Source organism: Chroicocephalus ridibundus, chromosome 4 (genome assembly GCF_963924245.1).
Source record: "Chroicocephalus ridibundus chromosome 4, bChrRid1.1, whole genome shotgun sequence".
NCBI classification, from domain to species: Eukaryota; Metazoa; Chordata; class Aves; order Charadriiformes; family Laridae; genus Chroicocephalus; species Chroicocephalus ridibundus.
In genome coordinates this window covers 77,076,903-77,099,217 of record NC_086287.1, presented here as the reverse complement: position 1 = coordinate 77,099,217, position 22,315 = coordinate 77,076,903, and positions in this window count along the sequence as shown.

Here is a 22,315-nt window from a genome sequence, read left to right as displayed (position 1 = left end):
TCATCTGCTCCAACCTTTCAGTTCTTAATCAATTCTTAATATTTCTGGATGTCAGCCATTATTAATTCCAAGTGGCAAAAGCAGCATTGAAGTTCTAGAGATTCCCAACACAGTCTCTCAAAGTGAGAGTTACGAACTGCAGATAACATCAGCAGTGATTTTGCATTCAGATCACAGAGAGATTACAATAATTTTACAAGGAGAGGGAGGAATCAGCCACTTCTCATCAAAATATTACACCAATATTGAGGAAAGCATACTCCAGTTAGAATTAGGATTAAATTTTCAAAAGTTCCACTCATTTATAGCCATGTACATACAAGACAGCAGCGAATGATAGAGGATACACATTAAAAATGAGAGATTAGAAAATCACAAAATTTGGATTAAACAAGAACGATGTCCAAAGCTTGGAAACAAGGTGCCCTACACAAAAGCTTATTACAGGCTGCGTACATCTCTGTTACGGTAAAACCCAAATGCACTGTCACTAAGTTTTTTAAAAATCAAACACAGAGTCCTGAGCAACCTCAAATTCTAAGCCCCTAAATCTCAGTAATAGTTTTTAAGGAGAGTTCAAAAGCAAAACAGAAAAGTCAAAGTCCAAAGGTATCACAATGGCAGATCAAAGTGTGAAAAGGGATTAATGGCATCTTCGGCAAATGAAGTTTAAAATTCTAGTGTATTAGAGAAGGTCTTTTTTGAAATGGTAATAGGCTATACCTGAGCTGAAAAGACAATTAAGATAGTGTTAATTTTTTTTTATGGTATCTGGCAGTAATATTTTTATCCTGTTAATTATACAGTAGACAGCAAATGTATATAATATGATAGCTCCATGCTGAGATGACATGCCTGCTGCCTAGTTAAGTGGCTACATTTATCCTATAATTAGCTTGCAGGAATGTGATTTGCATTGCATACCTAAGAGTATATATAATGTCAACTATGCCACAAAAGCCTAAAATGGAAACTGACACTCTCTTAGCTTTGACCTCTGGATATAACAAGGTGATGCCTCTCGTGACCTCCTGCTCTTTGTATTCAACCACACACAAGAAATGCATTGAAGTAATGCTAAGTGTATGACAAATTCAAAATGTACGGAAATTTAAAGTCAGGGCAGAAAACCAGGGCTGATGCTTCATCCTGAACTCACCCCTTTCCAGAGAAGGAGGATAATGACGGTTAAAAGGCAGCATCTGTGATTTACTGGTGTTAACTTTGAATATGTTTGCTCTTGTAGGTAGAGGACAGCTTTTCAGACTTATAGGAGCATTTCCTGTATGTATCTTTACCTGTCATAGGAAATAAGTAGCTTTTCTACATAACTACATATCTAAAAGCTTGTTATTAAAGCTATGTTAATGCCTCCTGTATTTTCTGAAAATTCTGTATGGGGGTAGGGTGTAGGTGACTTCACTGCTACAGATACTGCGCATCTGGAAGGAAACCTTGACCTGCTGGTTGAAGACACCTTTGTCAGGAATTGCATTTCTGCTAATGTCGGTAAGGGACAGATTCCGTTACCCTCATTTCAAGCAAGCTATCACCCTATTCTGACTTATCCCAACGATTTCAAACTATCTGTCCACACATCACAACTTTTTGCTTCTGGTCCAATAGAATATAGCACCACATTTTTTTAGAGAAGGAAAGGAAAAACCAAGCAGCCACAACTCTGAGGCTTCACTGGGTGGCTTAAAGCCTTACCCAGACTTGGTACACCATGAAGCTTTGGAGTCCTGCAGTATCGTTAGAGGCTTCAGGCTCTTGGAAGCCTATTCCTAGCCACTCTTAGCCTTTCCCACTGCTGGGGGAATCTAGGGAAGCAATAAAATAGGTTGGCAACCTCACCAGCTGGACTCCAGCCTAACACGAGCCATAGAGGGAGAGTACCTGGGAGATCCTGCCCTTGCAACATGGCCAGAAATGGGATTCTTCACAGGCAGAAAAGAATGACCAAACCAGAAATAACAAAGCCAGGTGATAGACACCACCTGAGAGGAGCATACAGGGGAAGGAAGGAGGAACCAGGGCATGCTCAGGGATTGTGGGACTGGCCGAGGAAGAAGAAAGCTGGATGAAAACAAAAAGTCAGGGCAGGGTGAGAAACACAGTGACAAGGGAAAGGCAGAAGGGACCTGACAGAACTCTGACCCAGCCACCCCCCTGGGCAAAAGCCTTCTCTGTGAAGTGCCACAGACGGTGCTCCTGCTTGGGAGCCCAAGTTTCTGAGACAACACTGTAAGGGCTGATAGTAATAACTACATAATATTAATACATGCAAGAAGATTTTGACTTATATCTGTACAAATAGTTATTTTTGATGCCAGCAAATCCATAATTGGAATTTTTCTTTACTTTTCCACCTAAACAGTGGTAGCACCTACATCTTAACACAGGGATTTAGGTGCTTTTTGATGCTAAGTCACTTAGGGATTCCTCACACCAAGATTTCAGCCTTTTCACCACTTCCAAGCCATGCTCGCTGCATTTCAACCAGGTTGCCTGACGGTCTTGATGCCATGTGAAAATTTACAAGGCATTCTCCATTAAACATCTCGCCTTTCGTTGTCATTTGCTTTCTCGCCTGCACAAATATTCCAATGTTATGTGTCTTTAATAGCTTGGCAACTCCTCAAAATTCCTTTATTTAACTGCATCTCGGGAATCTTTGTTTCATGAAACCGCTTATCCTGGTGCAGTAGATGTTCTCCAATCAAGTGTAGGTTACTGTAGCTCCCAGGACTTGGTCTCTTACAAAACTCAGGGCAGCTCTTACACTCTTCCTTAAAATTTTGCCTTTTGAAATAAGCCTATTATTCTGTCTCTTTCTTTTTGTCCATGATTAAATGATCCTCTAAACTTCTCTATTTAAAGTACATAACATGCTCTCAAGTATGTGTTACTACATCTGTTTGCCTTATTGAACAGCTGAAAAGCATTTAAACTATTATTCACTTTTTTATTACTATTCAGTACATTTCTGTGTATGTTCTGGCCAATATTTTTTTTTTTAAATAATAATAATGTTGATTGTTACAACACCACCTGGTGTTGCTGGCAGCTGTGTTCTTAGGACAAATCTGGAGATATCTAGGGTTTCATTTAAAGCCCCAGTTCCTGGGGGCATAAGATTAGGTAAGATTCCCCCCCCTCCCCCAAGTTTATTTTTTGGGGGGGATGGAGGCGTTTGTTAAAAATAATAAAATAACAACAATTAAAAAAGCTTAGTCTTGTGAGGAAAAGCTCATAGATGTGACCCCAGTGTATCCCCAAACTATCAGAAAGAATCAGGCAAATAAGAGACCTCAGTGTTTTACTGTTTTTCATTTCAGACTTGGCCGATCACTTCAGTGCATCCGTAGACATGGAACATTTCCGCAAAATACACACACATGGTTAGACATGCGGACACACAGGCTTCACACACATTCTGATGGACTATAAAACCAGTAATTTAGTAATTGTCACCAAAAGAATGGTTATAATACAAGTCTTCCTCGCACCTTCTCTGTCACCCCAGCAGCTCCTTTGAACCATCAGTGCTTTCCAAGAGTAAAGAAAAACTAAGATGCTGCTGTGAACATTCCTACTGACGCTTTACCCGCTTCAGCAACCGATCCCAGAAAATATGTGGAACCATTGCCTACACGTTACGTTTTTGCTGACAGGCAACTACATAAGAAGTGACACCCTTGAAGAGTGCCTCAGGATCCAGAAAAATCAATGATGTACACAACGCTACAACTCCCAACCCACCCAACAGCACCAGGCATTGACCTGCAGCCCCAGTTCAGCATGAGGCATGTAACGGGCAGCCAGTTTGCACTGACTTCACTATATTCGATGCAAATTGCATACAGAAGAACCGGTGGTCTTTCATATACTCTTAGGACTTTGTTCTATTAAAATGCAACTCTATTTTTCAACATCCGTAGCGTTCTAAGATTCTAATTTGCTCCTTCAGACAACTCTTCAGTTAACCTGATAGGAAAAGCTTTTCCAAAAATCCCATAACATTGTTATCTAAGAATCAAACAGCAGCATGCTGGAGGAGTTGTTTAAACAATAGAACAAACATCTTGTCTTGATGAAGCACCTCATTTTACATGTTGAAACACAAGCAGCTTGATTAACCTTAGCGGGCACCGAAGAACGTAGCACAATTTCTACCCTACGGGAAGGCATTTGTGCTGGGTGGTAGAAACATTCACCCTGAAGACAAAAGGATAGTTTTCAACAACATTGTCATTTTTCTCTGGACCTGCAATAAAAGTCTATGAGCCTTCAGTTCTGAATTTGGTTTTCAGGTTGCTGAAGTCAGTCTACCAGGAAGAAAAAAACTCCAGACAAAACAGCAAACCAAATCCAAGTTTGGCATGTTTATCCAACTACACAAACCTTGATCTGGCTTGTTGCACAGTGGCATGTGTTCTCATACCTACAGGCAGCCCCTCTCCTCAGTGGGGTTCTGCTGGCAATATCTGGACCTTCAAACAAAAGGAACAGTCCCCACGTTTCATGAACTTCTCAGTTTCCCACCAACCATGTCACTGCCCAGCCACTGTCCTAGGCCAGCTACAAGTTTCCTCTTGGCTTTACTTGATAAGCTCCTCAGTCCTCTGCTCTCCTAAAGTCACCATTTGGTCATTATAAAGAGTAACTTTTCTGCGAAGCCTGTCTTGGCACTTACAAAGGACGTCGCATGCCAGTGCCAAGGTGAGTGACCTACAAGTACAGTACCAATGGGGATGCCATGGGTAAACATCCATAAGACACCTCCCCAGCCTGCCCATGCTAGCTGCCTGTTTTCACAAGGGTCGCTTTGAGTTCAATGATGGGGAGAACACAACATCCAAAATTCAGTGAAGAGATGTACATGAAAGCATCATTCCGAGTACCTAGTTTATACTTGTATCAATATTTAACTGGAGATGAGTCTCACTTGACAGCGGGTGAAATATACTTTGTGCAGTATGATACTGCCCCCAGGAAGTCTGAAAAATAAGTGCCATGTAACTCAACTAACACATTTCAGATACAATGTGTGCACACACTGCGTGGGTTAAGAGAGAGGAAGAGGTTACGGGAAGCCAGTCTCAGTTCCTACAGCACCTGAAAAAATGTTGGTTTTTGAAGACAACCCCAAGGGGAAAAGCTTGTGGGAAATCTTCTAAATGGTGTGAAAGAAACACAGCTTTAAGATCTGCTAGTTTAAACAAACATTTTTGTTTTGTCTTTAACTGGAGCTAATGAAGTGCCCCACTTAGTCTGAATCGCTAAAGGGTTATAACAACTAATACCAACATAGCCTTAGGTCAAGAAGCGTGAGCTCAGCAACTACCTTTTAGTATTCAAGAGCTGCTGGAAAACAAGCAGGGAAATCCATTGAAGCTGAAGAAATAGATCCTCCTTCAGCCCCGCTTTGAATTGGGCCGTGTTTGGTGAAGAAACAGGAGACAGTGGGAGCTACAGTTTATCACAGCAAACGCTCCAGTCATTTGTGCAGCTGATGCTGAGATACGTAAACAATGCTCGAGATTATAACTACGTGTGTTGACATAGATATGCTTATATATCTATACTATGCATATTATATGTATATTTCACCAGTATTAAGCAAGCTAACAATTTTCTAAATGACTGGCCTTTTTCCATGAGATGACCTGGATACTATCCTAGGGAAGCAAAGCAACTGAAAAGAACATCTATAGAAGAAAATGCTGAATACAAAAATAACAAGCAGTTCACATTTTAAAGATGCTAATTTGTTATTTCAATGTGAAGCTGAAGAATAGCACTGAACTTGCTTTTGTATCAAAGGTCAGATGCAGTTTGCCTTCCTTACATGAGAAATATTGTTGAGAAAGAAGAACAGTTCTATTTCTTTCTCCCAGAGAACGTTTACAGTGGCTATCTCGAGCTGATGAAGGATACTGCAAGACCAGCTTTGGTTTTTCGTAACCTAACACAAGGGCTCACCCATTATAGACACAATTAACATATTAAGTATCCATTTAACATTTCGTATGTGCATACACTTTCAAATCAAAGCCTGATATAAAAGGCTGCTTTTAGAGCTTGCCGTGCACGAAATCATTGGTGATCACTTGTTGGATCTGAAGGTACTGTGTAACCAGGGATCCTAAGGCAGTGTTCCCACTGATCCAAGTTGCACATTGCTCATTAGCACAATTAGCGTTACCAGAACAGTCCCAGCAAGCTGGCTAGAGGTTTCCTCAGCCCTCCAGTGTTTTGAAGTGTTCTCCCTTGTTGCGTTTTGTAATGTGGAGCAAGAAGTGAGGACTCCCAGGCTTTGCTTACAATTGATTTAACTACACTTTAATAAACACCATTTCATTAGCTCAACTGAAACAAAAGTTATATTTGCTTTACAAAGTCATATGATTACCCAAAGCAGACAAAAAGCAGGTAGGAGAGTTCATTTCTAACACCAGGACTGCTAAAGTCAGCGTAACACTTTGAGAACTGCAATATGGTGATGGAGAACTAGCAAACAACCGCACGGTCTTCCCTAGATGGGTACCGCACACGTGTGTAGTTGAGCAACCTTCGTATAGATTGGTGGCTGCTGCAAATAATTCCCAAGCTTTTACTTTTCCATTATTTAAGAGGAGCGCTTTCCTTCAGCCGGCTACCTGGCATCAATAAATACAACCCCATCAACCAGCAATTCCTGCTGCCTCCTGAGCACCTTGGCCATAATCTCATGGGAAAAGCAGGCAGTTAAATTTTTTTTCAAAATTTGTCTCAAAACCACCAGCCTATTTTATATTTTTTTCACATAAGAAAAAAAATAAATTACATTATAATATACTCATTGTGCATGTGGACAAGCTCAGCAAAACTACACGCCCAGTTGATAAGGCAGAGCTAGGGCACCCTCAGGCAAATGTTTTGATTATGGCATGTGGCACGCACAAGGGTGTGCGGGTAGCGGGTATTACTGCACGGAGAAGGCGCTGACAGAACGAAGCACTGCAAAAGCCTAATTCTGGGCTGGCTGTGTTTGTGTCTGCGAAGTGGAGAAACGCCTAAATACAGCGTTTTTAGACTTCACCAATAGGCAGCACATAAAACACTAGAAATTCCTTTGATCTTGGCAAAATTAGGAGATAGGACTGTATTTGGGTCAACCGCCCCTTCCTTTTGCACCCTTGTAGAAGAAAAAAAAAAAATCTGAAGGAAAAGCAGCACAACAAAGCCAGCATTGCTCCTTTGAATAGAGACAATAGAGGCAAGCATCTCTAAAATAAAGATATTGTGATTAGGTTATACATGCCTTTTTTTAAAAACCTGCATTCATTTTGATTTATATTTAAATAAAAATGATTAAATTTTATCTTCTAAGATGGAAATGTTGTGATAAATACTGGCCCATGGCCAAACTAATCTCTAAAGCCTACAGCTTACAGCCCCTGTTGTCTTGTATGGATATTTGAATGGCAATGGGTTTTATCAGTATTTCTAAAGGCACTCATTTAATTATGTGGTTGTAAGAATTTTCAAAACCCCAAAGAATTAACACTACCAATACATATTCATATTTCTCAAATTAATTCAACCTGAACATTTGAAAATATTAATTTAAAAAAACACACTCATTTATTTTTATTTCTGTAAACACTCAGAGCTCTTTTCTGGTCTTATTTATGCACTCATTTTACTTTTGTATAATTATGAAAGAACGATGTAGTGAGCTCTCTTTATGTTACATAATGCTGGCAATTGATCTGTTTCTGATGGGGTGCATTATCCAAGAAAATTAACCCAAAAGTGAAGGAAGCCAATAGTCCACGACAAAGGGGAAATCCGGTTTGCTTAACTCATGTGTGTGCGCCTGGGGGAGCCCCATTCCAGTCCCACTGCTGTAATTCCAGCGAATTCCATGCTGCAGCTCCCCATTTACCATGCTCTGAGGCCAAATGCAGGCCAAGCAACTTCACCGAGCCATTTATACATCAGGGATGTAAGAAGAAAGTAATTTTTTAAAGGGTTTAGTGACATAGGAACATGGACTCCTTCAGCACGCTCGCTGCTGAGGAGCGTTTCCAAATGATAGTCATTTCTGTGCTAAGCACAGGAACAGAGACAAGAAGGCAGGGCAGAACATGACCATTGCTGGTCTGTTCCTGGTGACTCAAGAGCAGATGCCGACTTCAGATTTAAAATAAGCCCAAAGGAAACACTACTTTCCAAACAAAAGCCAGACACAAACCTATTCAGTACAATGACCCAGTGCAGGATCACTGACTCCCAGACCACACGTGGCGTTGTGCTTTGCCGAAATGTTACCAATGCACCAATGCTCACTGTGCCTTACTCAAGCAAAACAAGAGCCGATGGCCTCACAAGACTGGGGACCACTGCCTTAGACTGGGTGGGATATGCAGTTAACGTACAGCCTTGCTCTGCTGCATCGACTCATAGAATCACAGAATGGTTCGGGTTGGAAGGGACCTTAAAGATCAGCTAGTTCCAACACCCCGCCCTGGGCAGGGACACCTCCCACTAGACCAGGTTGCTCCAAGCCCCGTCCAGCCTGGCCTGGAACACCTCCAGGGATGGGGCAGCCACAGCTTCCCTGGGCAACCTGTTCCAGTGCCTCACCACCCTCACAGTAAAGAATTTCTTCCTGATATCCAATCTAAATCTACCCTTTTTCAGTTTGAGGCCATTACCCCGTGTCCTATCATTACACTTTCTGATCCAGAGTCCCTCCCCATCCTTCCTGTAGGCCCCCTTTAGGTACTGGAAGGCTGCTATAAGGTCTCCCCGGAGCCTTCTCTTCTCCAGGCTGAACAACCCCAACTCTCTCAGCCTGCCCTCGTAGCAACCAGCTCCTTAGCATTGCAAAACAACTTTTTTTTTTTTTTTTTTTAATTTGTTTCATTGAATGCTATTAAAAAAAAAATTAGGATGGTCAACGTAAACACATTTTTGGGGGGTTATGTGTGTATTTCATTTTTGAACAAAGAAAAAAAAAAAACTTTAACGTAAAACAAAGCTTTGCTGTGATTTGGAAGACTGAACACTGTGGAGGGCCCGGAGCTTATTTCATACATAAATGAAAATGCTTTGTAAATGAAAAGTGTTCTCACCAAATAAAAAGAAAACTGAAGTGGTTTTGCTTAAAAGTTTTACAATAAATTGAGTCTAACTGAAAATTGAGAGGTTAATTTTTTGACTAATTGTTTAGTCTGTATAATTAATTTTGATTTCCCATGTTCTACACACAACCTATGGCAACACGGAGATTATCAAAAAAGAAGCCACAACATCACTCTTTGCAGTCCCCTCCACACAACAGAGCAATTTTACAAAAAACACTATTTTCAAAAATACAAACTTTTCTGCTTGAGCAATTATCACTCTGACATCACACTCCAGGTATGCTATGTTGTGTCTTTTGACAACTGTTTGCCCAGTTTGACAGGGCACACAAGTACCTTAATTAGGACTTTTTCTTCTCTACAAGCTCATGTACAATTATTGTGGCATCATTCTACCACATTTACTACACATAGGAGAAAAAAATGACATTATCGCTTTTTAGCTGTCACCTAAACTAAACAATTCACAGGTATATATAGTTATTTCTAGAAAAAGGATTACCATTTCTATTAGCAAGCAGAAATAACAAGAAGATTAAACATTTTGAGAAAAACAAAATCTGCCCTATTCCTTAGGCACCTACCCTATTTCAAGTTCAAGAGTATGTCAAGATAACTGATTATTTTTTTAGGCTTCTTATAACCCACATACTTCTATCAGTTTAACATAAGTAATAACAAAACTAAATTCCCTATACTACCACTAAGGCTGCTTAAAGGACTTGCTTTGCTGCAGAAGCCATGACATAGGGGACTGAAATCTCTAATGAAATGCCTCGTACATTGATTTATGCAGCTTTAGTGGTACCATTAACTGAAAATTGTTCTTTTCATGGGCTTATAGAGAATCTGGTGGCTGTCATTGTTCATGATTCAGTGAGAAGACTGGGTCTAGAATTACTATTGCATTTGGGTGGATATGGGAAGGATGGAAATCTGTCCTCGTTTTGTGTTAATATTTCATATAACAACAAATATAAGCCTTCTATATCTAATAATATATTAGATTCCATCACTAGCACAGCTGTCATTTAGTAATTGCTTTAAAAGTCTTCCTGGTTAGGAAAAAACACAATTTTTTTCCAAGTACTAGTAAGGTATATTTTTTGAGGAAAAAACTATAACTACACATATATATGTATATATAAAAATATTTATATAGACACGTATGCATATAGAGAGAGATATATATATATGTAAGAATAACCAGGCAGTAAGCATTTAAAATTGTATTTCAGACACTAATGCAAGCAGCTAATCCTATTTACATTCATATTAGCCCTGGGTATCTTTTTCCCTAAGATTTACACATTTGTATGCTTGCATGAGTTGAACTGCTTTTTGCATGATATCAGTACTTTTGTAATTTAAATCTATAAAAGGCAATTTCTTTTAAATATACTTCCTAACAGTGGGTGAAAGAAGCACTAAACTTATTTGAGAGCTGTACACATCAGTAAACATGTGCACTGAACTCCAGGCAATGTGCTGTGAGAGAATTAATCTTATACTGTATTAGCTAAACAGAAAGATTCTGGGACTCCGAATAACAAGCACAGGCAATGTCCAAACGTTTTCTTCCTATTACCTAGAAAATGTGTATTTTTTAGGATTATGATTTTAAAAATCCAAGCTTTTTTTTTTTTTCAGTGAGTGGTTAATTTGATATTTCCTTACCTTACGCATTTTAAAATTTCTAACAAAGATAGTCCATAAATAGCACTATTTAATTTTACCGATCTCTAACTTTGAATACCTTCCTCTAATCTATTACCTTAGTTCTAAGCAACAACACGGGCACCATACGTTTATTTAAAAGTCATCATCTGCTGGTACTCTCTACAAATATATGAAGGCTAGACTTAAGGATGATCTTCTCAGTGAAATTATCAGGAATTAGAGGGAAGTCTTTTTGTCAGAGATATAAAAGTCAAGGCATTTGTATGAGAAAGTCTTCAGATATGCTTGAGTAGGATACTACTTGAGTTGTAAGACTTGAAATGGACTGTGTGCAGTAACTGATAATGCCTTTTTAACCATTTCTTTGATTTTATAAGTTTGTTTTGTATGACACGATAAAATTCGATCATGGGGGAAGAGACTGATTTTAAAAACCCTTTCTAAAATGGTCACTAAAATGAATTTTCATCTCCCATTGCCATGTTCCCCAGAGGCTGGTGAACACCACATTAATGCCTTTCTTTCGTAGTTTAAGTCCATCCACTGCCCTGGTCTTCTCTCCTACTTTCTCGCACTCCTTCCCTTCTTATTCCCTGACGCCAGGCTCTTCTGCCCAAGCACCCCTGTCTCTACCCACCTTGCCATACTTCCATGACCCTCCTGGCATGCTCTCTCTTTGCTTTGACTTTTGGAACCTCTCCTACGTGCCTCTTTCTGCCTCACCCGTCTTGCTTGTCAATGCCATTTGATAACAATGCCTTTATAACTGTTGCTGTGATTATTCATGTGTAAAAAGATGTTGGGAACACGTTGGAGACAAATATTCTCAGATTCCTAATGCCCTTTCTTAAAAAAAAAAAAAAAAAAAAAAAAAAAAAAAAAATCAGCCATTTGCAAAAGAAAGGAGGAAGTGGTGAGGATTTATTGCTCCCCTCAGCTCTAAATTATGCCAGCACAACCTTCATCTCAAAACAAGCCAATATATATCCTCTGACATAATCTGATAATCCATCTGTTGCCACACATAGATGTGTATGTGTGTGCTTCCATTTCTATACACCTAAAAAAAAAAATATATATTTTTTTTTCTAAAAGAAAAAGAGGTCTTGTTGCCTGGAAAACTACAGTTGCCAAACTTCCATAAATGAGTGAATAGTCTGAAAGCAGACGAGAATTTCACATGTTGTCTCATCATAATCTTCAAAATAATGGACACATACCGTCAGTAGTTGCAAGGACACAGCTAGTGGCTGCAAGTCTCAAGACCTGCATTTAACCACAGCAGCACCGCGTTATTTCGTGTCCTTTTTTTGCCTTACCCCTAAAGAGGTCAAGAGCATGATACTGGAAAGAAATTCTTACAGTAAGAAGGGCTCTTGCAGGTTGCCTTTGAAGGAAGTGTCTCTCACGTAGGGTGCATCCAGAGCTGGTTTAACGCCACCTCCCTTCTACCCACCCTTTAGGAAACAGCTCTGCAAAGCGGTTCTTTTATTTCAGTCCTAGCATTTTAGACTTGAAAACTGGATGCACGTATTGTTTTACCAATTCCCCAATCACCCAATGGGATCAAACAAAATTGATCTCCGCTTTTTGAAATTAGCAGGTTTTACACAATCTTCCTTGTGTGACAGACTTTTTTTTTTTTCCCCTCACCCCTTTTTTTTGGGTGGGGAGGGAGAGATGGGAGGGAGGTGAAGAGGAGGAGTGGTGAAGGGCAAACCAGCAAACAATGGACAAAGCAATGGAAAGGGACTGTATTGCTAGTTTTAAGTGTCTGGTTTTGTTCCAGCCTGTTTTAAGTACTGATATGGATATGAAGTCACTGGCAAACTAACACCCTCGACTTTAGTTAAAAGAACTATAAATCTGAAATGAATGTATAAATAATATGCAACTGTCTAGACAGTATAGGTCACTTGCAAAGAGACTGGGTCAGGAAAAGATTGTCCATCAGTCAGACAACCATAACTGATTCTGATGCTAAATAATGGTTTAGATATTCAGTATTCTATATATGCGAAAGGCTTCACTGAGCATTGGATCTTCCCAACCAAAGTAGCCTTCTACTTATACATATCTTTATGCAGCCGTAAGAAAATGCACATGCTATTTAAACATTAAAATTAATGCCAAAAGAAAAAGATATTTAGCGAGGGACCGGAACCAACCTACATAATTGGCTTTTGGTAAAGCAAAAATAACTATCATGCTCTACCCTCGATAAACAACCTAATCTTATGATACTGATAGAATCTAAAAAAGGGCAAGAATTAAAACTTTAAGCTGACAATGAAACTTACTTCCACTTATAGAATCAGTTCACAGATACGTTCAGGGAATTGTGCGCCATATAGTTCTACTCTGCACTCCCATTTCAGAACATGCTAACTCTCAGGTATCACGAATGTAATCACAATGACTACACGTGCTTTTGGAATTATTCCACATAATGTAACGCACTGTTTGCCACTATTTTAGCCGAAGAAGTAGGTGATCTTCAAGGTAATGATACCGCCATCCTAATGCTTTCAGGATATACGGTAAGTTTTCTCAGGACTCGGGATAGTAGCCAAAACCTATACAAAATATTTCATTTATTTGCAACTTATAAAGCACATTTATATATTTGCTAAAAAGGAAAAAAAGAACATACATGGGTAATAAATCTGGCATACGCACCAGCTGGCGCAGCTGAAAAGCAGGTGTTACAACTGCAAGACGCAACCAAGGGCTGGGTGTGAGTCCCAGTCCCAGCCCAAACGCATTCCCGAGCCAGAGGCTGGGCCCTGTAACCCAGGGGAGGCAGCAGATCCCTAACTCTTTCCAGAGGTGCTTTGACTTCAAGGGGGCTCCACATGGCCGCATCACTGCATGCCTGCGCAACATCCTGCCAAACATATCTAACAACATATTTGGGTACTTGGTAATAAGACTTCCATCAAACCAAACTGCAATATCAGTACTATAATAGCTCGTTATACTGGCTACATTACAACGTGCCTTCTAAATCCTTCCGGAGTTTATTCTGAGTGGAAACACACAAGTTATCCCGATACACAATTCCGAAACATGCTACTGTGTAGTAAGTATATTTTTCAAAGGATTTAAGTTGAATTCCTATGAAAAAAAAAAATAATCAAATATCTTGCCTCTCTATCTACAAATGGTATCAAACATTTCTGCACAGAAGCTGCAAACCTGCGGTTTGATCTTAGGGTATACACACCTACCCTAGTTCAACTGGAATACCAGACACGACTCCTGTTAAGAATTTAAAGTGCTACATGAAAACAGAAAGAAAAACAATTGCGAAAGGTAAAGACAAAGCTTGATCCTGCCAACGCTGTAGCTACGAGTAGTGAAGGTTGCACTGAAGTAAGAGGCATTACATTCAGCAGCAATGACAACCACCCGCTCAAGTTGAGTGCGAGAGTCCCTTGCAACATACACCAAGCAGAAGCAACTTCCAAAAGTCACATCCACAAAGCCAGGTCAGGAAGTCCCTCACACACACACAGCACTGACAGGCAAAGACAGTAAAGTCCTTGTCTCCAAACCCAAAGTGAATTTCCTGCATCTGGGGATCCATACGCTGGCAGAAAAATACAGAGACAGGGACATGCCCAAGTTTGTTTCTTCTAGGGCCCTGCAAAACCTTTGCCCATTTGTATCAGTGGAGCATCGTTAGCCCTTTCTCTTATCTAAACCTCTGTATTTTTACTCTAAAACCAAAAATGCTTAGAAGTCAATACTAAATACAAGATTTGAAAATGAAAGACTTGGTTTTAATCAAGGCTAAAAAAGTGACGAGCGCCTTTAAGTTATTATTTAAGCCGTGTGGGCTAACCTTGTTCTTGATTAAAAAGACTTCTTTCCAGTTGAGAAAAAATAAAATCAGGATATACACAGTTAAATTAAAATGTTACATTCTGGGAGTTTTCTGCAGGTTTTGGAAGGAAGAGATTTCGTGAGAGATCCTATTAGCTGATACTATTCTTTGTTTCTCCTTTAGCAGCCTACAGGCAGAGATTTAAGTCTCGGATACAAACAGATTATGCCAAAATAGCTGTTTCTGAATAACTTTACGTGTGGACACTTTTATTCTGGAATAAGAATACAGTTATTCAGAAATACCTAGCCCTACTTTAAATTCAGACCCTGCATTAATCCAAATTAGCTTTCAAACACAGCCATCCCTTAGGCTATTAGAAGCCTGATTGTGCCTGGTATTACAACCTTGTGTAAGAGCCCTCTCCAGCCAGTCTGCCTCTAATCAAATTTATTCCGAGTTGCACTGTGGGGAAAGCAAACTCCAGCTTACATGGTAAATGCTTTTGAGTCCTTGATTCTCAGTTTTTCTTGTACCTTTTTTATAATGATCTCTGTCAGCTGTCCAAAGTGGCCCTGTCACTGCCATCAGGTATCCCTACTCCATCTGATTGATTTCATAAACCAAGGTTCAAACATGCACCGCTGGACTGGAATTAAACACATTTATTTGGAGTCTGTAAGACACAGCTCTATAAACCTAGAGAATATTTTGGGGGCAGTATAGAGTCTTCAATGCTGCAGTGCAAGTGGAAAGGCTTTTCATTTTGGATGTGTTACTATCATTTCACCGATTTTAAAGTATTGTCCAGTAAGGCACATAAAGAGGGTTTTTTTTGTAAGAGAAAAGTAAAAAAAAATAAAAAAAATGTAGTTATGCGTCTTTGGAAAACATCACTTGTCTCTAAGTGTGTTATTTTCTTCCAGATGCCATAGCTACTTTATAAACAGTTTAGTAAGTAACTCCAAAGGCTTGTCCACACTTGAAAATTAATTTGGATCAAGACAGAAATGTGAATTTATAGTACAATATGTTTTTATAAAGTTGTTCTCTTCACAATGAGCCCTCAGGTGCTTTTTTGTAAATGGATATTCCTTAATGAAAAGTACCTTGGATTACATACACAGCATGTAAAGCAAGGAAGCAGACCCTTTTTACATATTTTTTTTGCTAAACGCAGACAACCACTGGAACTCAAGTTCCAGTTGGGGGAAAAAAAAAAAAAAAAAGAGAAAAAAGGAAAGAGAAGAGAGTCCATGTTACTCAGAGTAACATTAAACAAGTTTCAAGTATAGTCCCGCCCTCAACACTCCCTACCCAACGCTACATCAGTACAAAGCTAGGTCATTACTGACTGCAACCTTAAAGTATGCTTATTTCTTAAAAAGAAACAATAAAAAGCAAAAGAAAATGTAACAGCCGCTAACCAGCTGGGGAAGTAAAATGCTGCAATCTGGTTTTTTTGGTTTTTTGTTTTTTTAAAAAAAGAAAAAGGGTGGGGGAGGAGATTTTAGGGCTGCAGGGCACAGATTTTGCCAAAATTAAAGGGCCAGCTACAAAAAAAAGCATACAGGAAAAAAAATGACATTTTGAAAGTGTCCCCACACAAGGGAGGGAGAACACAATCAGAAACAAGGGTACGTTTCTGTGCAGTCCCTCAAAAAGGGCTTTTCTCTTCAATGTAAATTGTACAAGTTACAGAAGTGTACTGAAGTGTTCAAAATACTAATGACAGAGTATGACATGCGCTGTCAAGGCATTTACATGACCATTCCCTTATCCTCACAGTCTGAACTGTGGTTTAGTACTTTCAAAAACACCCAGCACCAGGCTAAAGGCACTCCTGTCCAATGGGAACCAACGCCCAGCACTTTTAGAAGACCTATGCCCAGTTAAGAACAGTCATCACCACCTTGTGTGCTAAGGGGGGGGAAAAAACCAACACAAAACCAACCAACCAGCCATAACTCTGACCTCTTAAAATACACTGCCCAGCTCAGCCAGAACAGCAGCGATTCCTGCTCTGTCCTGTGACAGAAAGGTCAGGTGCCCACCTTCAGGAGACAAATCAGGGCTCCAGACTCAGAAAGATACAGGAACTTCCTTGTGAAACGGAGTAAGATGCCTCCTCATCTCTTCTGGATTTTGTACTGGCAAGGCGCAGACACTGATTTTGACCCTTCATGAAGTACCTAACTCTTCCCATGCATGCAGGGATGGCCCTAAGCCAACGTGACCACTGCAGTGACATCAGTCCTTGTGCTGAAAGGGAAGCTATGAAGATCGTTGCCTTCCAATAACGCTGTTTCCACGTACCTCCCGACCACACAACCCAGACCTTACTCCACTCCAAGTGTGTTAGAAGCATCCCAGACACTTACACAGAAAGCAAAGCCCTAGTGGCATTGACTCACATATTTTCATATATTCCTCACCCACAAAAATCCTATACTTGCAGACACATTAGCACAGAACAACAGTATTGCAATAGGTTTCCAGCACAGAACAACAGCAAATATTGTAATGTTATGAGCAACTGAAGAACCATTCACTTCACGGTTTGGCTTCAGTTTACCATCAGCTTAGAGCTCGCTGGTGGTCAGAGCACCAAAGCCACTGAGCAAGAGGACAGGAATGGGTAATTGAGGGTGGAGGACCATAGCAGGCTGGAATACTTTGGCTTAAACTGATGTGAAACCAGATGCAGTGGTTGCGCCATTGCAGCTCCTGGCTGCAGAGGTAGGGGCAGCTTCCTGCTTTGTTTGCAGTTTTGTGCATCTCTCGACATTTTCTCACACGAGGCACGGCAACGTGCCACACTTGCGTAGCCAGAGCCACTCACGCTGCTGGTATTTTGTCCCAGAAGACTGAAAAAAGAAAGCCGTAACGGACAGGGACAAAAACTGGATCCCTGGCAACAGCAACATCCATTCACATTGCTGAAAACAACTCTACTCCTTTAGGAATGTCAGGGCATCTGCATGCGTATTTGTATCTGTTCTTGCTGTTCAAACAAGGACGGTTATCCCGAGGGAGCCAGGGGATGGAGTTTATGGCACTGCTCTTCTCTACTTGCTTCCTGAATTACATTTAAGCAGTCTGGCTAGTTAACCGTTTACTGCTTTAGCATTGAAATTTGGCAAATGAGAAGCTCTTTTTGAAAGAACATTTTATTGCCATTTTAAACTAAATTTTAAAACAACTCTTGGGGCGACTGTAAATGTGCAATGAATTTATTTCTTCATAGTTAATTCAGTTGCCTCTGCCAACACTGTTTGGTTGCTTTGGGTTTTTTTCTGGATCTATTTATGTTTCACGCAGCCGGTGACCAATATACCTTTATGATCCAGAATTAAGAGTTTTCTTAGAGTTACTGCTATCTATCAACGAGCAGGAAAGCAACATTAAAAGAAAAAACACCAGTCTTCAATGTGTTCTTAAAGTTACATTTTTCTCTCTAATGGAGGGAAGAAAAAACCCTTCAGCTTTAATATTTTTTTCTATATATTTTCTTCCTCCTAATTACTACTATTGGGGTGCATTCTATAATCTTTTGTGGAAGGGGTTGCTGTTTTTACTCAAAAAGGATAACAATCTGTTACAAATTCAGTGACGGAGAAAGAGGTGCCAACTTTCCTGTAGGTGAAGCATAAAAGTGGTGTCATCAGCTGACCTTAGAAAAAGAGAAAGATTTGTAAGTGACAGAGATCCACATAACCAGGGGCATGAGAGGAAACTCTCCGGCAAAACTGCTTTGAGCTTAATGGTATACGGAGCATCGTGTTGTACGGTCATTTAGACCATGATCTCGAAAGACTCAGCGAGGCTATTTTATGCCGTATGCCATTGAAAGTCAACGCACGGTATGTAAAATTAAACATGAGTAATCCTTTGCAGAACTGGGGCCATATTTAGTTAACCTTTCACAGAAAAAAAAAAAATTCTTAAGGTTATTTTCTAAGATTCTATTAAGTCCTGCTGTATTTTAATAGGAATGAGGATTTTGTTTCATTTTTGCCACTCAATATTTACGTGGTTGAAAGGAAAACAAAATATTAATCCAATCTAATCTTTTTAGGATCAAAATCCCAAACAACACATGTGCGAAATGCTGAGGAACAGATAAGCAAGAGGGAAGGTCTTTTATATATAGCCTTGCATACAGTCAAATCCTTTTTAAGAGTCTAACCTTAATGAGAGCCTTAGAGATTAAAAAAAAGGAATTTTTTTTTTTTGCATGTAGAACACTTTGAAGAACAAGTTGCCTTCAAATTTCTGTCACTGACGACAAGTCAAGGATAACATTAGGAAATCATGATCATAGAGATGACAGAAAAATTAGTCAGAATGTATCATGCTGCCAGATCGATCTGCTTCCCCAAACCAAGAACATGGTCTGGACAGCGGAGAACAGGAAAAACACAAACCACATTTTTAGGACAAGAAACCATCAGAAAGTCGGTGTTTTTTATTTTTAAAAAGTTACAAGCTTTTGATTTCTGTTTTAGTTCTGGTGTTTTGTGGTTGGTTTTGGAGGCAGGGTGGGGAGAGAGAAGGAGAAAGAACATGCCTGCCCAGTAATAAATCCCAGAGTTTAAAAAAAGGAATGTGCATTTCACCTCAACTGTCTGTCCTGGAGCAAAGGGCCTCTCCCAGGGACTACACTGAGTTGTCCCACACCACCCATAAGGCAGTTCATCATGGCCAAACTTCAGTTTCCCAGTGTTCATCTGAACTGTTGCCTCTACAGCACCTCTGCTTTGGCCACTGAAATAACTACTCTGAGGCACAACTTCTGAGGACACCATTGTTGCTATTCTCTAAGAAAGAGTCCTATCAGGGTGGAGAGTCCGTTTTCTCCTTACTACTGAACCACCTCTTGAAAACAATGATGTTCATTCAAATCAAACTCTAGCTAACACACCTCTAAATCTTTCAATTTGTATTGAGCTACGAACAACAATGAAAAATACAAAAGAAGCTTAAAGACAATGACAGTTGTATTCTAGCCTGATCTCCTAGTAATCTGTGGAAATCTTTAACATACAAACATAAGCTGGAAGAGTCCAAGGAGGTCTCCAGAGAGAAAGCTAACAATGTATACGTGAAAGGAGCCATTATGAGATATAAACATCCTTTTCCAGTTTGACCATCTTTTGTGTTATGTCAGTTCAGTAAACAATGCTCAGGGTGGAAAAAAAAAAAGTATCTGGGAAGAATATTGTGCATTTAATATTTTTCATAATACGGAACAAGTGTTCTACCAAGATGCCTTCAGGAAGCTGCAATGAGTGATGTCAGTCAAGTAGAAAGAATATCTAAAACTCAATCAACACAAAGGAAGTATTAATTAACCTAGTTTAGGCAACAGAAAGGAAATGTCCTGAACCCTCACGTTCACAAGGTACCCATAGCTGATCAAGACGACAAAGGGAACCTGTCCAGAACAGCCAAAGCAGTTCCGGGTCTGAGCCCGACCCCATGCCCATCAGTGATTCCGCTTCTGCAAACAAAGGCTTTTCATGGCAAGGGATAAGGACAAATTCATCCCTGCTGACTTTCTTTAGGCAAAGCAGCTAAAGCAGGTTTGGTTCCAAATTTCCATTCTTATATGGGAAATGACGTACAATTTTAAGTCAGGCATCTCAACAAAGTGGCAGTAAAACGGATAGCTGCCTTTGTCCCCGCTACCGCGCTCCTTGTCATACACTCTTCTTGAAAAAGTTATTCAGCAGCTTTCTGACAATGGGTTCTGAAAAGAAATGTGTGATCTGAAGCAAACTGAACGGGGTGCTGTTCTTGTCAGAAAGGGATCAAATCCCACGTCAGTCAGAGCACAGCAAACTACCTTCCACTCTGTCAGCTACAATTTGCCTGTTTCCTTCCAGCCAACTGTCCTCAAAAAATAAACATCACCACACAAAAAGCAAATCAAGCTGCAGCACCGCATCAGATTTAGCTTATTCCCAAGTCACCTGTCCCAGATTCACTGGGCCAGATCACTGCATGCTGGATAATAAGGTAGATGAGAACACACACAAGCCACCACAGAGAAGATCATTGCATCCACACTGCCTACTGGAATGAACAAAATTATATATGGCAAGTTTGTAACTCAAGAAATTCATTCTCTTTATTCGCTGAAAAAACGGGTTGGACACTGTTTCTCTAAATTGCCTTCCAAATTAACTCATTTTGCAAATTACTTTTCTCCAGGTGGTCTACACACGGCTGATTTCAGAAATACACACACGCGGAATGGTCCTGTAGATTATAAGGCATTGTTTTTGTACAAACTTCCCTCTTGATGGAAAGAAACAAGAAGAAAAGTCATGAGGGCTACTGAAAACTCTCAGCAGGAGAGAGCCAGAGCTGACAAAGACACTAAGACACATTTAAGGTTGCTAAACCTTCTGCTCTTAGGACAACAGCGGACATGCCCAATTCACGAGTTATTCCTCGGACAATTAAGTAGAATTTATATTTTAATTCCTTGTTACCTTTACAACACCACAGTGGTTGTGCACAGACATAGTTCTAGTTGTGAGGTATGACATTTTTCCCAGTTTATTTAAGTGCTTCCATGCAGGGAGCGGGCGAAGAGCCTTGCAGACTCTGACCCTTCTGTGTCACGTAGTATCCCTTCAGAGTATAGCTAATGCTAGTACGAATACTGGAGTACAGAGGAGTACATGCAAATCCCAGCTTGCGGTCCTGGGAATGAAGTTCTCACATGTTTACAAGCAAAGTCATCAGCTTGAGGTTTTTTGTGTATCATTTTACATGCAAACATACATAACTAACTAGAGACGTGGAATGTAATAGTGACTCTTGCTGTTAGAAGACCGGCACACATATATTATTTGAGTGATTAACAGATCACAGAGAACGTGCCCCACTTTGACCTCTCCAAAACCGAGCTTTTTCAGTCCATTTCAGATGGCCATCCTATTGCTTTTATGATTAAGGGAGAATTCTGGTACGTTCAGTTCTGCTAAAGATATCTAATTATCTACTCTGAATATATGTATAAACACAGTGCCAGTGCCCAAAGAGGATTCTGTTTGATGACTGTCCTGTAATTCACAGCCATATTTCGTGCATCATTGCTACAATTCAAGTAAGAATAAGTCTTCATGCAACATGAATACGTATATATTTATTACCTGGATTCCAATATTAGATATTGGAATGCTGAACTGTTTCTTGGTGGGATCTTGGTGCTCAGGAAGCCGGGACTTTGCCCATTCTCCGTGGGCACGAATTGGAGGAGACACCTGTCTCCTTACACCTGCCCGTTTAACTGGAGAGGTTCCCAAAGCTGGCAATCGATCCCTACAGTTCAAATTATTGCCAACAACATCAACAAGATGCTAAAAAGGCTACTCAGTGACCAATCTAACCCCTCTCATTTGCTTTGTCATTCTCAGGTCCCATCTTAAATGACTCAATATTTCTTCCATTATTCACATTTGGCAATGGTACTATACTGAATGGGAGTAAACTGCTATTTGTTTCAGCTCTACACTGTTATATCAAGCTAATTTCTCAAAGGTATTTGAAGAAATGTTCTTTTCCAAGATACTGAATATACTCAACTAACTGTCTGCGAGCAAAGACAATAAGGTATCCGAGTAGGTCAGCTATTTTACTCTTCCCCGCTACA